This window comes from Centropristis striata, chromosome 11 (assembly GCF_030273125.1).
Source record: "Centropristis striata isolate RG_2023a ecotype Rhode Island chromosome 11, C.striata_1.0, whole genome shotgun sequence".
Taxonomy (NCBI): Eukaryota; Metazoa; Chordata; class Actinopteri; order Perciformes; family Serranidae; genus Centropristis; species Centropristis striata.
This window is the reverse complement of record NC_081527.1, coordinates 26,561,401-26,577,740: the sequence shown is the minus strand read 5'-3', so window position 1 is coordinate 26,577,740 and position 16,340 is coordinate 26,561,401.

The following is a 16,340-nucleotide window of genomic DNA, read 5'->3' as shown; positions in this document are numbered from 1 at the left end:
TGAAAAATAGTCTCTAAGGGGGTCTGAAAAGTCACTTAATTTAGCAAAAAAGTGGTTAAGTTGGGAACACTGCTTTCTGGCTTGTGCTATAAGGAGAGAGCACTCAAAAGACGCAACTGTTGACTGCTTCTGGTCGCTTCCAGCTTCATTAAAACTGTCCATAATGTTTTGGGGCCTGTTTGTGACAACGAGTTCCCTTTTTCTGAGGAAAACATTTTGGGTTTACCCACCGTCTCGGGATGTTTAGTTGTCTGGAGTCGCTTCAGTTTGCAGGGTTTCAAACTTTCATTTGCCAGTTTCTCACTGCGAAAGATGCATTCGGCTCTAATTTTGTCCATTGCTTCTATGAAGCCAAACTCAATGTAACTTTCATGGTACTGTACCCTCTCTTTTTCTTTTTGAGATATTCAGCATCGCCATTTTTCCATTAGCTCTGTTTCTTTTGCTCGGTGAGGTTACCTCTGTGTGAACTGCAGGAGGGATGTTACACACACGATATAGTCTTTATTTTTAAACTTTCATATAGTATTTTTTATTTAAATAAATAAATGCATAAACGTTAATGTAGCCCTTATTTAGTTGTTTTATCACACTAATGAATTTAATGCTGACTCATATATATTTAACACATTAGATTTATTACACCCCTTAAAATCAAGAGGGCTTCGCGACCCCCCATGGACCTTTGGCACCCCCGGTTGGGAATCACTGGTGTAGAGTGCTATGTCACATCCTGCTTAGCAATCTATCCAATCAGTAACCAGGCTGTTTTCAGGGGAGAAAAAGGACCCCGCTCTTAGACAGGGACGAAAAAAGTCCAGACAAAAGGCGGCTCCGGACTGCTCGTGTTCAAATTAGGGGCGTTTCGGCAAGTGAGACCCGCCTCATTCCGGGAATTGGGCGGTAGTGGAAACAGCCCTAATGTGAAAGACTTCTATAGATTTGTCCACTTCAATTGTAGTGTTTATCATTTTAAATATTTCACCATTCCATAATCAGTTTGTAAATATTTTCATATTATATGTGCATTATCTAAATTAAATGAATTTCCCACATTTTTGTGTGATAAAAATCTTAAATCTTTTCCCCAGTCTTTTGTTGTGTGAACACCGAGGAGTTGGTTGTCGGGGTCCCGGCTGGATGCTGTCAGGTTGATGTATGGAGTCCCTGAGTGTTCACACACTGTGTCACATGTCGTGTGTCTGGAGCGTTGCCAAACACTGAAGCTTCTTCCCCTCCGACCGCCGCAGCTGACAAAACATGTCGCCTGCCCAAAACGACATCAGTCTCCCTGCCTGTGTCTGTGTGTAGCTGCTGGACTACAGCATCCTGCTGACAAATCTGTGCATGAAGATTCACTCCAAAATAAAGGACTCATCTACTGAGTTTGCATGAATTCATATGAAAAAATACTTGCTCTTAAAATGCAGATATGTAAAATTATAATTTTAACAGTTTTTTTTAATAGAAATTATAGGTTCACCGCTGTTATGTAACTCATATTTTGGGGGTTATGTATTTTTTCTTTATATTTATTATTTAGGCCCACTTTAAAAACATTTTGCTTGACTAGAACATTACATCAATCAAATATTAAATGCAAGATATGGCAGTAAGGAGTGTTATATTTTAGTGTGGATTCACAACATTTGTATATAAGTATGAGGTTTCTGAACTGATACTGATCAAGTGTTTCTATTATTTTTCTGCCATTAATTAGGAAAATATGATATATCCAATGGATTTATCTTATAAATATCTACAATATCTATTTATTTACATCTTATTGCTTGGGGAAAAAGGGGAAACCTCTGGGTCTGCAAAGTGAAAACAATATAAAAGTGCCTTAAACATTTTTATTTATTTATTTATTTTTTTACCGGTCAGCAGGTGGCGAATACAATTGAATAGAAGTCTATGAGAAAATACCCTACTTCTAACTTGATTCATACCCTCAGTAAACATTTTCCTAATGAGAGTATTGTCTCAATCATTAGTTTAAGGAGTTTTACAACACATAATAATGTAATTAAGTAAATTATGGTCCCATTTAGTGTAAGATAGACAATAAAACCACTCCCCTATGCTTTCTTTACAGTTTGGGCCCCCCAAAAAATGTTTCAACCTTCAATTGTACCAAAAGACAATTTAAAAAGTCAGCTTTCAATGTTGATTACAGATACACATTGCTAACTAAGCTAGCCAACTAGCACTAGCATTAGCAGCTAACTTGGCGTCCTCCTTAGCTTCATCCTCTCTTCCAAATATGGTTATTTGTGGCTCCAAAAGATGGCAGAAAAAGCCTTCTTTTTACGCAGTCCATGCTTTGGAATGCAGCAGTTTCAACCGGCTCAAAGTAGTTCCCATTCCAACAAACTTTATTAGTACAATACAGGTAATGCAATTACCTATGATAAATGTGTAAACACGTGTGTGTTCTTACAGGTTATTAACAAGTCAAGGTTCCCTGTCAGTGAATGAGTCACATCTGTGTGGAGGCAAAGTGTGTGCAGTGTGTTCATGAATCCACTGCATGTGTGTGTAAGTGTAGAAGCCTGAGGCTGAGTGTTAAAGATCTAATAGAAATCTTAAAATAGTCATGTGATTCTGTGTGTCAACATACGCCTTCCTTTATGTGTGTGTGTGTGTGTGTGGAGGAGAAGCCAGTTAATGAGCAGTTATTTTCGACCCTCTCCAGGACAGGATGACAGGACTACATGGCGGCGGGAGGCACACATCAAATCAACACAGACAGAAATGGACCATTAATGAGCCTTCGAAACCCAGACAGCACTTCTGATGTGTCACTGGGCATGTTTGCTGTGTGTGTGTGTGTGTGTTGTTGGGGGGCTTTAAGAAAGCCTCTGTGTAAAACCCTCCAGGAACAGCGAGGGGTCTTTGAACACCAACAGTAATTTACAAAAGCAAACAGGATTCGTTGCAAATTAAGAGCCGCAGCCTGATTTCACACGATGTTCTGAGCTTATTTTAGTTTCGCTCACATCTCAACCTCGAGTGGCAGCTGCAGGAGAAGAGAAGCACTTTCATAAAATACTGTACAGTTGGCCGTTCAGAAAGACATGTAAAAACACTTACCGTCTGTTATAATTCTAGTTAATCACATCTTGGGATATATGTTGGCAGTTTTGTCCATCATTTCAACCAGTGATAATAACATTGTACTCACCAAGTTAATATGTTTGATCAGTAAGCACAGAGACATCACTGAAAAGAAGTCCACTTCAACACTGTTCATCCAGATGATGGAAACAACTTTCAGGTCAAACTGAAAGTGAGCACACCTGAAATTGAAAACTGTGAAGCAGGAAATAACTATGTCAACTGTGATGAAAGGTTAGAGGACAGTTTTGGTAATAATTAAAATTTCACTTTTGTTAATTATTCTGTCGGATGTCATTGTGATGCTGGATATCATCTTTTACTTTGGCAGGCTGTTTTCCTTAACAGTTGATTTGTATCTGTATCCCAAAAAAATGTGTCTGATGACAACACAACACAATTTTTAAAGGAGGATGGCATTTGTGTCTCATTGTAAATAATGTACAGAAGTAATGTTTTTTAGCCTTACCATGTTCTTTTTCCCTAATGTAAAGCAAGTGGTCTTGCTGCCTAAAGCTGTATTACGACATTAACAACATGTTTAAAACAGCAGTCATCATGTGTCATATTTCATAGGTATCATACAAATAGTGCTGGAAAGGTTTTGTCATCAAACATACAAACTCCTTCATGACAATACTTTCATTTTGGTGAGTACAATGCTATTAATACTAACAGAATGAAATCACAAGTTGCATGAAACAAGAATTTCTATTTCTTCCTACAGTTAGGTTTACATTTCAATTAATTTGTCCCAACTTTGGCACTCTTTCTTAAAGTTTTAAAGAAATTTCTGTGTGTGTGGAGCAACCTGTTGCTACCATGGCTTGAAATGACACTGTTTTCTGCTTTAAACTGAAATATAGTTAATTGAATGGCTATACAGCCAAGTGTTATATGGAACTAACAAATCTAAAATAAAACAATTTTATGCTATGCTTAGCTTTATGATATAAAATACAAGTTAATGATGTAATCTGATGCCGTTTTTTCCCCAAGAAAATGTAATAATTTATAATGTGCTTGTGCTGTGCCACGCTGCACTTTGCATCGTGCTGTACTGTAATGTCTATTTTCGGAAACATAAAGGTTAAAAACCACCAGATAAAACGACATGTCCTCTTCTACACTGCAAGAAAATTCTGATTCAAACAGAGATCTTGAAATCATCTTTAAACAAATGAGATTTTCTCATATAAAGAGTGACAAATAGATAGCAAACAAATTATCCCAATGAAGCCTTTTTTTTCTGCAATTGAGTCCTAAATGTTTTATTCACCTGAAGCAGATGAAAAAGACTCGTGCTTTAAGAGTGATACAAAAAAATTATTATATATATATATATATATATATATATATATATATATAGTATATACAGTATATATATATATATATATATATATATATATACAGTGTATATATATATATATACAGTGTATATATATATATATTATGGCATGCCATTCAGGAAATTATTATATAGATGGATTCAAAACCTGAGAATATGAATAGAAACCTGAGAGTATATATTAAACGTCTAAATATATATTGACCCCTGAGAATATATTTTAAAATCTGAGAATATAAATAGAAGCCTGAGAATATATATTGAAGGTTTTAAGAAAGAAGAAGATTACTTTATTGAATTAAATTCAACCTCTGCATTTAACCCATCCTTTTTCTTTTACACATAAGTGAACACACCATGCATGGAGCAGTGGGCAGCACATTACTGCGCCCGGGGAGCTGTGCAGGGGGGTTAGGTGCCTTGCTCAAGGGCACTTCAGTCCTAGACCTGTCAGTACCAGGATTCGAACTGGCGACTCTCCAGTTACAAGCCCGATTCCTAACCTTTAGGCCACGGACTGCCCAAAACCAGAGGTTTTAATATATATTCTCAGGTTTCAATAAATATTCTCAGATTTATAATCTATATTCTGAGGTTCAGAATTTTCAGGTTTCAATATATATTTTCTCATGTTTTTAATATATATATGTTGAGTATAATGTAATGAATATATTTCAGACAGAAAATGCTTACCAAGACAAAATGGTATGATTCTTCACAATTGCCTGCATTATGGAACACAGTTATTAGATTGTATTCTATTTGAACATCCAGAAGAGTTGAGCTGGTTTAGTAGCGGGCGCAGCAATTTTTGGTCACAGATATTTTTTGCAGTGTGGGATGAGCTGAGGCACTGCCAGCTCGGCATGGTCGGTGTCGTCGACCCCGCTCTATGATTAAACTGACAGTTGGGATGTCGCAGAGCGCCAAAGCACTGCTATCGAAACTGTGAACTGGCTGCCATAATTAACGGCTTCGGCTGTATGAGGAAGAATGTGCCAGAGCAGCTGAGAGAGAATCAGAATCACAGTCAGCAGCCTGATGTCTGTGAACTGTGAGGACACACTGTTGTTGGCTCGCTGTTGTTTTAACTGTCACTAGGAACATGTGTTTTGGACTGAATATGCAGTGATGTGGATGTTATCACACTACTGAATCGTCCCATCAGTATGGGCAAGTAGTGGCCTGCCCCACCTTCTAGTAGCTCCAGTCAGCTGTTATTAGCTCATTGAATGGATGTGTTTTGTTTCATTCAGTTTAGGCTACAAAACTACTTAGGGCTAAAAAAAGTTCCTAGTAAGATGCTGTAAAAAGACAGTTTAAGGCCCCGTTTACACGAGGACGCTTGCGGGTAAAAACGACAAAATATTTTATCCGAAGTGCCTTTCTTTTAGACGGTGACGGCGTTTTGGGGGCTTAAAAACGCAAAAATCTGAAACATCCCTCCAAAGTGGAAAAGTTGAATCCGCTCCGCCGTAGCATGTCCGTCGACACTGCCAAGACGCAAAACTCTGCTCAGATCTGCTCACGTCACGTATCTGTTTACGTCACATACATGCTCCAGTACAGGGAAATAAACAAACATGTGGGATTATTTCCATGCGTCGGACCTTCAAGCTGCTGTGGCAGCTCTAATAAACTTACAGGAGTCTTTCCACCAAATGTACAGGATATGTACAGATAGTATTAGTGAACAGAGAAGGATCTGTAATTACCTCTATCACATTTTGGATGCACCAATTGGTCTGAGGCGAGCCAGACGGCTTTGGAGGAGACCTGGGAGATCTAGTGGATGGTGGATAACTTTGTGGAAAAATGCGTGGCGTGAAAACATCCACATGGCCAAAGATGCTCTTATCGCTTTAAGTGATGCCGCCTGGCATGCATACAATCCAATTCCACACACTTTTGTGTCACCGTATACAACAGATTTCCTCCCGAAATCGCCTGTCTAAACGCGGAATAAAAAGTGAAGATGTGACGCCACTTTTGCGTCTTCTGTTCAGACCGTCATCATGTAAACGTAGCCTAAAAAGTCAAATAAATGCACATAAATTCCAAAAGTCAAGCAGTTATACCAAAAGTGATATAGTTGTGTTGGTTATGTAAAAAACATGAAATGCAACACTTCACTACAAAGATTAGTCAATAAACAGAGAGACTGGTTAGCAATGTTGAACAGCAGCTCTGTGCACCACAAATACATCTGTCCTCCCCTTGGTGGGATGTAGGGCTCTAAAAATAGAGGATGAGACTTGATTTCCAAAACAGTAGAAGGCTTGGGAGGAGCGGGAGAAGACAAAAACCAAAAGATTAAGATAATTCATATAAGGTCTTGTCAATCAAGCATTTTATTTAAGAAAGCATTAAGAAAATGAAAAATAAAAAATATATAATTCTAGTGAAATGCTGCCAGTTCCTACAATTTGTGTATTAAAAAATGAAGTAGATGTAATAAAGTTGAATAAATGTGCATGATTAGGGGGAGTTGGGGGAGACGTAGTCTTAAAGTCTTTGCTCACTAAGTCTGTATTTGGCTTCTCTGCCACTTCAGGGCCCTAAGTCAAAAACTAGACTCTTCTCCTCTGTAGTGCCCTGGTGGTGGAACTATCTGTTGAGACCCTCTCAACCTTTAAGAAGAGATAAAGACCCAGCTCTTTACTGAACACCTTCACACATATTCTACATGGATGATGAGGAATGATTAAAAAATGGGAATGGGGAAAAAAAATCTCTGCACTCTTTGCACTGTCTTCACTGTAAAAAAACAAACTAAAAACTGTTTATGATTAAAAGAAACAGCAGCTGTGGTTGCCAGAATTTTACGGTAGAACTTTTTTTACTGTATAAATAAAAAGTTTTTCCATCAAAAGAAACGCTGTTTTGTCATATAATTGACAAGAAAATACATTATAAATGAAATTAAATATTTTACCATTAAATATTACAGTATATTGTTGTTAGAGATATGGTGTTTAGTACATGTTGTCTTCTGACTCTTTGCTTGTGTTGTATGAACTCTCAGATGTATGTTGCTTTGGATAAAAGCATCTGATAAATGAAATTATAACACTCTAAGGCATTACTGAGAATATACACTACAGGGAGAGTACAACCTGACCTAACCTTCTATTCGTCAATCACCGTCTGGCTTAATCTCCCCTGTTAGCGGTGTGAATGCTAACAGAAAAAGAACCCTTGAAGGTTCATGTACTCCTCAGTGGGTAGTCCCCAGAACTGTTTGGTCCGAAATCTTCTCATTATTAGTGTGTTGTCCTGTGCTGGAGTTAAAGTGGTACACAGTCATTTGTGTACAGAGAACAGCAGAGTACTGAAAACACAGCCCTGGGGTGCACCGCTGTTAATGTTGTTGGAGTCTTTAAACCACATGCTAATATTTAGCATGTTTGCATTAATGTCAGAGTACAAGGCTGGCTGTCAGGAACCTGCTGGTGGCACAAGACTAAAGTCAAAGATCATAAAAGGATTCACTCTCTGGGAACCTCACATTTTCCTCCACTTAGTGTCGGCCATGACATACAATTTGGACAAAAAATACCATTTTAACAATCTCCAAAAAATCTTAAATGGGGACTGTATAATTTGGCTTTATTTCTAAAGAAATGACACTGAGAAATTGAGCACATGATGGTTGAGTGTATCATCAGTCCATGTTTCTTCTTGTTGGGCTAGCAGGAAGTGAAACCTCTCTACTCATCAGCCGCTGCTCCCACACAGACCTGCTGGATGAGTTGTGTCTTGTTATGCAGCACACACTGCACACAGTGTGTCCTCCGTTGAATAAATCTACACACACCAAGGTCACACCTGTAAATATTGTCTCTGGCCCTGGACAGGTTTCCCAGCCAGCTGTCACTGCAGAATGTTAATCACTGCGTCATCTCAGACAGGAAGAAGAAAAAACAGATATAGTTCAGTGCCAGAGCACATCTCAACTGTACAAAATGTTCTGTGTGATCACAGACAGGTATGCTGCTGACTGAAGGCACTTCACAGGATTTCTGTGAAGTTAAAGTGGAGCAGCCGACTGTGTCCTAATGCAGCTTTAATCATCAGTTTAATGAATTAAAATATGATCTGTCTGCTTCACTGCTTCATCACCTGCCTTCATTTCCTGTATGGACAAAAACTGTAGTGCTTAAAGTGGAGCTTTTGTTTTCTATGTTAGTGACTGAAAAACTAATAAAGCAGTCCAAACTCCAAGTCATCAGAGGACATCATCTTGCATATTAGCATACCAGCATATTGTTTTTGGGGAAAAAAAGATTGTCACTCGTGCATCTCAGTTTTTAGCAGTTTTCATTCATGTTCATGAGTCAAATGTCATCAAGTCAGTCATTATTTCACATTTATTGGGATGTGAATAGAAACAAGTTTTGAAAATCTCTCTATTTTAGGAGTTATACATTTAAAATGTTAATGAGCAGTAGACGTCAGTTTTGTCCAGGCAGAGAGGAGGAGCTGGGTCAGTAGACTGTCTAGACACTTAGCTCTGGTTGTGTGTACAGAAATAGACAGTGACCTGGTGTATCTCTGTCTAGATAACATACACACTGCAGCATCAGGGATTTGGCACACATTGGTCTTATCATACCAGTCAGCAGTACACTACATGACATTTGGGATGAGCAAAATGTCAGAGAGACTGACTCCTACCTGAATTTATGGTTATTTTTAATCTTTAAAAATATATTCTGATCTGAATATGTGATTTTTTCCATACTTTATTTAATGCAGTTTTTTGTTTTTTTTAGACCGGCTACTAAGAGAGACATACCATAAGTTAATACACAGGACAAGATGTTACTATCCCTTGTGCCATAATCCTAAATAGAAACACATTTAGTAGTCCAATTCAGATTAACAACCAATAACCAACCAAGTGATTACAATCATCAGATATAACCCTATAAGAGACATCAGGCTACGCCGTCATACGTCTACAGAGTCACTCCACAGATGGACCAATCACCAGCTACCTCTCCTAGCCACCAGCACTATGCAGCATGTCATTGGGGTTATCAAGTGGGAACCTTTCCTCATCGATGTTTCCTTAAATTAGGCCCACGACACCTCAGAAAGGCTTAACGGTGTAAACCAGCGTCCTGGAAACACCCCCCTCCACACCACCACCACAAAAACACTTTAACCTCCCCAACTAATGCCTGTCCTCAACCTACACATGATTCTATCAATTCTTCCCTAACGCATACACCAAAGAGCCTCGCAGCTGCTGTGGACTCGTGTGTTTTCCTTCCAACAGATCAAAACCCAAGGACCCCGCAGCTACCTGGGGCTGTCCTGAACCCAAGGACCCCGCAGCTACGCTACCTGGGGCTGTCCTGAACCCAAGGACCCCGCAGCTACGCTACCTGGGGCTGTCCTGAACCCAAGGACCTTGCAGCTACCTGGGGCTGTCCTGAACCCAAGGACCCTGTAGCTACGCTACCTGGGGCTGTCCTGAACCCAAGGACCCTGCAGCTACGCTACCTGGGGCTGTCCTGAACCCAAGGACCCCACAGCTACCTGGGGCTGTCCTGAAAGGTGCCTGAGTGAAATTAACAATACAAATAACAGACAGAATAGGAAGAGAATACCTTGACATTCTTGGCTACATCACCAACACCATACGGCCCTCCCCGACGACTAAGGCTGTGTCTAGCCTCACTGGCGCCGTTAATGCGTGCTCAGGGCTGTTGGTTCTGCATGGCATTCTTAGCTAAAGCAGACAGACTTTTATCTGACAATGCTTTAACTTTCCTTAGTGACAAGACATGTGGTTTAATACTACAGGTCCCAGAATACTGGAGGCAGGAAATAATTGGCGTTTTTCAAACCTTCTTGGGAGCCACCATACTCTTATTTTATGCTGCACGAGTCTGCAAACAGTGCAGGTGAAAGTAGTTGGTTACCTCGCTGAAAAGTTGGAGGTGTGCAGCCTCCACTCACCTGCACCTAATCATCTGAAAGCTCACTGGCTGCTCCTGACTGCAACATTTCAAACTGATCAGCTGTCAAATAATGCAAGAGATTATCACTGTCTTGTTTGTCGACCTCTGTAAATCAGCTAATACGGTTTTACTGTCAGAATTTGATCCATTTGGTCAGATAACATTTGGAAAGTCTAGAAGAGTCGTTAGATTAGATTAGATTAGATTGACGAGTAGCAGAAGATCCAGGTATTTTCAAGTCGAACTTTTTTAGCTTAATGCACCACTGAGTAACTTTCATAGGGAATAAGCAGAGTCCTGTCTCCAACACTGTATCAGTTCTCCAACATATTGCTTTTTCCATCCATTTTCCTCCGCTTATCTGGGGCCAGGTCGCAGAGGCAGCAGGGTAAGCAGGGCATTCCAGACCTCCTACCTTTTGGAGGTGCCCAGAACACCTCTAATGGGAGGTGCCTGGGAGGCATCCTTACCAGATGGCCAAACCACCTCAGCTGGCTCCTTTCGACGTGAAGGAGCAGCGGCTCTACTCCGAGCTCCCTCCGGATGTCTGAGCTACTCACCTTATCTCTAAGGCTGAGCCCAGCCACCCTACGAGGGAAACTCATTTCAGCCGCTTGTATCGTAAATGAATAATAAGTATCGTATAATTTATATCGTATAATAAAAGTAAACTTGTGTTTCACCAGTAAAATGCTTTTAATGTGGAGCTACAGCAGGAAAGGTTCAGTTTGCATTTTGTCATTGTATGATTGTGTCATCACCTAATTTGGCAAGAGATGGATCATTATTAGAGTTTTACTATAAGGAGCACTCTTGTTTCTGTTTCTGATCCTGATCTGTTTGTCATGAGTGTTGCGGTGGCGCAGCTGTTGAGCTCTTGATCTTATGTTCGCATGACATCAGAATCATAAAGTAGGACAGAAATCTAACCGGCTGTAATGTGCACGTCAAGTCTCTGATTCTTCACAGGCTCATCTTGAACAAGCATAATGCCACAAGATGAAGACAAATGACTTAAGTTAAGTTATTGGGGACATGTAGCCTATCCTGTCTCTTTACTGTCAGGTTTTCAAGAGGTCTTACTTTCCTTCACAATAAAAACTTGTTTCAGAAGGAAACCTTTTTATTTAGCACCTGTAAACCTGGTGACAAACCTGAACAGCATGCCAGAGTCATTTATTCTGATTGATGCATTTGCAGAACTGATCCTATAATTCTGTTTCACACCCCAGTTACTTTTCAGGACCTGACAGGAACAGACCCCCCCCCCACCACCACCACCACCTACTTACCCAGAATAAACTCCTCATCCTCCTCGTCACCTCCACAATATGTGTGTGCCCATTTAAAACACATTAACCATATGCAGTATATATGACCAGTAAACAGGTGTATATGTAGTAAAGTAACTCCCAGTGTTACTTCAGATAACGTTGTTGACTTTTGTTTTCAACACAGCGGCATTTTTTGTGTGTGATTCATATGCATATCTGTATATGTTTTCAAACTGTTTTTCTTTTCTTTTTTTGCTTTCACACTGAAAATAAAGGCAACAACCAATTAGGATGACACAACAACAACATGGAGGCTCCATAGTTTGAACCAATACAGTAAACTTCCTTTTAGTCCTGAAAATCCATTCTTACTTTTCACAATAAAAGCTCTAGATATACACACTGTGTAACTGTTTACCAGAAGTAATTCAGATTCACTCAGAGTTCCCAGTATTTGCCAGCAAGTATTTTGCATTTTCTTTCATTAATTCGTCATGCCCGTTAGAGGCAACTTTTCGTGCTTTATGTTCTTATTTGTTTTGCTTCCCCTTCGCTTCCACACTGTGTAACATCATTTCCACTTTGGAATCGTTCATAACTGCTGCAGCGAGTAGAGGTCGCAACTTAGCAACACATGTTAATATAGCTGCCCATTCAATCAGCTGATAACAACCTACTGGCCTACCAGCAGGTGGAGCAGGATCCTACTCGCCCATACTTGATGTGCTGATAACTGATGATAACAGCCATTTATATGGACTGAAATATGTGCCAAACGAAACTGAATTTGAATTATGTATATTTGAATTTGTATTGTTCAATTTAAATCATTGCATTGAAAAACGGAATCTGAATTGTAATTTGAAATTGAATTTATTAGTCTGGAACTGAACATTCAGTTCTCACAATTCAAATTCAGTTTGCAAAATTTAATTTCAATTTTCTGCGACGAAGATACACAGAGCGCCTATTTGGCCAATCAGCACCTCGTTTTTTTTTGGTAACATTTGTTGCCACCCGGTTGCCGGTTGCTCATCCATGGTCAAGCCAGTCTAACTTCTTTGTTTCGTGGCGAGTGCCAACCAGGTGGCAACAAACATTACAAAAGAAAATGGAGGTGATGATTGGCCGAAGAGGCGCTCTGTGTATCTTCGTCGCAGAAAATTGAAATTGAAATTTGCAAACTGAATTTGAATTGTGAGAACTGAATGTTCAGTTCCAAACTAATAAATTCAATTTCAAATTACAATTCAGATTCAGTTTTTCAATGCAATGATTCAAACTGAACAATACACATTCAAATTATGTGATTCAAATTCAGTTATTAATGCAATTATTCAAGTTAAGCAATTCAAATTCAAATATAAATAATTCAGTTTCTGGTGGCACATATTTCAGCCCATACATTTAATCATTGGATTGGAGAATTGGATCCAGCTGAATACAAACAATATAAACTTAGAGTAGTACAACACAGACAATGACATATATTAGATTTTAATAAACCAATAAGAGCAGAACACAGTTGATGAGTGACATGAAGAGAAGAAAGATAAACTATATTAAACTGTAAAATGTGTCCCAGTCTGCTCAGCGCTTATTTCTGGATTGATTGTTTCACAGTTTCATGTTTACTTCTTTGTTTTACTGAAAAACCAATAAATATATATCAGTATACTTCATGGATGGTTATCACTGAGTAGCGAGGTCATTTGTTTCTCTAAGGTTGTATTATTGTGGTTGCAGTGTGAGGAAAAGCCTCTCACGCTAACAAACCGTGCAAACGGCAGCAAGGGCAGAGATGACTCACTGCGGCTGGTGGAGGAACATCAATGTATGTTTGGATAAAAGTATCACTGAGAATCAAGATGGAGGAGACATTTATCATTATTATTATTATTATTATTATTGTTGTTATAATTAATATGTCACGGCTCCCTACAGTACAATTACATTTTCTTAAATTGTTTCTTCACTTTGACTTACCTGATTAACATTTTGAACACACACAAAAAAAACATGTTGGTTATGAATATAACATCAAGAGGTATAATGAGAACATCTAGTTCTATAATTTTATGCTAAATATATTTGACCATGACAAACTTGCATGAAACACTGCTGAAGATTTGACAGCAGGACGCTATCTATGGAGTAATATAGCTGTCACAAAGATGTGTGCATGATTCCAACCATTCATATTCGTAATGATAAACATTTGTATGTCAATAAAATAGTTGAACACAAAATTCTGCTTTCATATATGTGAGTCTGAGAAATAGTTTGGGTTAGGATTGTTTTTATGTGAGTATGAATCTAAAAGCTGTGAGTGCAAAGTCTTGTGAATACAACTCTAATTTCTACGACTATGAAGTCTTCACTGTGAACACAAATTCAAGTTTGTGGGTACGAGTAGAAAATTGTTGAAATGACGTCACAGACAGGTCACAGGGGAAATAATCAAACCACGATTTCTCCAAACGTGCCAAAGCCAAAGATGATTGACAGCAGTGGAGCGGGTGAAGCTGCCAGCTCAGGTGAAGCAACACAGTCAGTGTATATCCAATATTTATCTTATAAAATTGTACTATTTGAAATAATATGCAGTTCATGGACTTACAGACTTACTGCTTTAGCTTGCAAGCTAACGACATGCCGGTGACGCTAAGTTAGTGCTAGTATATCTAGCATTAGAAGTTGGCTTGTGCTAACTTTAGTTAATTAGCATTAATCTGCAAAATATGAAATAATTAGTAATAGTAATCAAGATACGACTTTTATCTATTTGTGAATTGTGTCAATTGGCGAATAAATCTGTCCATCGCATAAGTCTGGTTTCTTTTCCTCTTTGCTAACCCTCCTCTCTGTCATGTGCATTTCTTTACAACGAAGCCGACAGGCAATCAATCAGTGAATTGATGGATTATCATACACACATTATGACTTTTAATGCATTTATGTATAGTAAGTCTTATCTGTCATAAACAAGATTATGGGTTACGGGGCACATTTGTGTCGCGGTGCTGCAGAAACAAGAGCTGGGACATCGGGTCAGAGGCTCCATTCTCCATGTAACAAGTTACAAGTCGTTTATTTAACCAGCACTATTACTGTGAAGCTGTTTAATTAAGGTAAAAATGAACCATAAGGCAAATATCCCGCATGCACACATCTTTATGACAGCTATCTTACTCCATAGTTATCAAGACCTCATGTGATTTGATCATGCCGGGGTGATCAAGGACTCCAGAGGACACATTTTTTTGTAATTCAAGATACCAGAAGCATTTTGTTGTACTGCATTGCAGGTCAGTTATCTACAAAACCAACAATTGAATTACATTTCCTCCCCATATCAGCACTTTACAGCTACTGAACCCCAACCACTGCTGGTCTGTACATGTTGCATCTCGAGTTTTTGTTAGCCGGAATATGCTGTTTCTTTTTTACCAACAGCGATCAATAATTGAACTCAAATGACCTATGAGCCCTATGCTGTATCCTATCTGTCACTCCATCATGTGAGAAAGGTGTAGCATGTTGAAGAGACAGACTGAGAGCAGAAGTAAGTTACAGTAAAACATCACATTCTGCCAACACGTTTCCTGTCCAATGTAATTCAAAAGGGAAAGGTCACGGCCATCTTATTTAACCTCCTGTCATGACTCACTGGATGGCTCTGACACACATGCACACACACACACACACATTTACTCTACAAACAAGGGCAGTGAAATAAGCTTTGAGAAACAGTGTATATCAGTAAAAAAATAAAAGATAAAAGATTTGATGGTATGGGTTTTTTGCAAATGTATTATGGCATTCATTTAGCAACAGCTGTCATATTGTCTGAGAAAACTGACACTTCTTATGAAATATCACTGTTTTACTTAACGTTGTGAAAGAGATGCATAGTCGATGTTTTAAAAAAACTTTCATTAACATTTTGACACAAAACTACCTGGCTCAGTTTAAGAAACAAAACCTTTTCTTAAAGGTTAGGGAAAAGAACTTAAATAACTTGTGCTTATAACTACTTGACACAGAGGTGCAGGACATGTAAGTGATAGTCACCATGGTCTTTTACAAGTTGATTTAAAATAACAAGATGAATTTTAGTGACATGAAAAGGATGTCAAAGTGTTTGTTTGATCCATCTACCTCACTGCTCTCCTGCCCAAAACAAGATTTACAAAAAAAGTTTGTATGTGTATTTATATCTGCTACGTCGCCTCACTTACTGCCTTTCTCCCGTCATAACTATATTGACCACTAGAATTCACAACCTGACAACAAATAAGAGGCGTGGATTTCCTACATATTTCAGTGCAACAGGCCTGGAATTTTGTCCTTTTAGGGGCAAGGTCTCTTGGCCTTTTGTGTTGTACATTTTTTGAGGGCACAAAGGCCAAAAGCCAGGGCACGAGGCCATAAAATAAAAGAATGATTTTTGGTCTACGTCCATAATGAAATTAATTTAAGGACTAGTAATGACGCTTCTGAGGAAGATTGGAGTCTCAGTCAAAACTGTCAAGCAGGTAAAGAAACATCTCCTTGTAAAGTGAAATGCATCAATCTTGTTTCTCTTTGAGAGCTAAATGAGAGCAAACACCTCACATAACATTT